Raw genomic sequence first — 1,078 nt, 5'->3', positions numbered from 1 at the left:
ACTTTCTAGTTCTGTGTGTAAGTATCTTAGATACCACCCCTTCAACCAAATAACTAAAGAAAAATCTAAGCACCCGGGGAGGGGGGAGGGGCAACTCCTCTGGAAGATACTGGAACACATAGGGCAACTTTCTTCCTCCAAAACAGGACAGGCATAGAGATAAATACAAAAGTCACTACTTGTCAGAACTGAACCTGAGCAGAACCTGCACTGAGGATGAATAAGTGGAACAGAGGAAATTTCCCAAGGCATCAAATATTGAGACCCACGGGGGAAATTCTCTATTAGTTGCAGGGGTGTAGAAATCATTATATCTTAGGCCAGAACTCTCTGATCTTATTGTAACTCTCTGTCCTAAGAGCCTGACCTGGGTATTTACACAGATTATTTTATAATGGGCAAAGTGAGAAGCCCAGTTCCAGACCATTGTCATCACCCAATCATACCCAATAAAGAAGGGAGAGCTGAGAAACACTTGTGGGCATCATAGCCCAGATGTGTAGGGTATAGCTCATCAAATAATGGATGCCTAACTGTAGGGCCATAGACTATCCTCTACCAACACACACACACACACACACACACACACACACACACACCATTGCTAAAAAATCTGTTTAGAACAATTTCTCTTACACGGTTTATGGCTAGGCAAAGGAAACCTGTCTGACATATTGAAAAACAAAATATACACTTTGCAGCAGTGCAATGGCATGTAGAACTAGACATGGCTGGGAGGTAGAGGTTATCAGGTTGGCCTTTTAACTATGACGATACACTAAAAAACTTACTGGAAAAAGAAATTAGTGTCCAAGAACAGATAAGCAATTGATCAAAGAGTCAGAAACACTACAGGCTAGAAAGGATTACTGGTGAACTACTGTGAAATAAAGACTACTTCTGGTAGAATATTCACTTGATGAGTTATAGCTGAGAACAGATTCTCTGAGATAGCAGATAGACAATAGACACTTTGGAAAATTGAAGCAAGAAGGAGAAATGAGGTCTAAAAATGATGGGATGCAACGCAACATCAAAGGAGTACACACCAGCTACATAGGGCATACAGACAGAGTGC

Source organism: Microtus ochrogaster, linkage group LG2 (genome assembly GCF_000317375.1).
Source record: "Microtus ochrogaster isolate Prairie Vole_2 linkage group LG2, MicOch1.0, whole genome shotgun sequence".
Classification (NCBI taxonomy): domain Eukaryota; kingdom Metazoa; phylum Chordata; class Mammalia; order Rodentia; family Cricetidae; genus Microtus; species Microtus ochrogaster.
The sequence above is the reverse complement of the archived record's forward strand: the minus strand, read 5'-3'. Positions refer to the sequence as shown.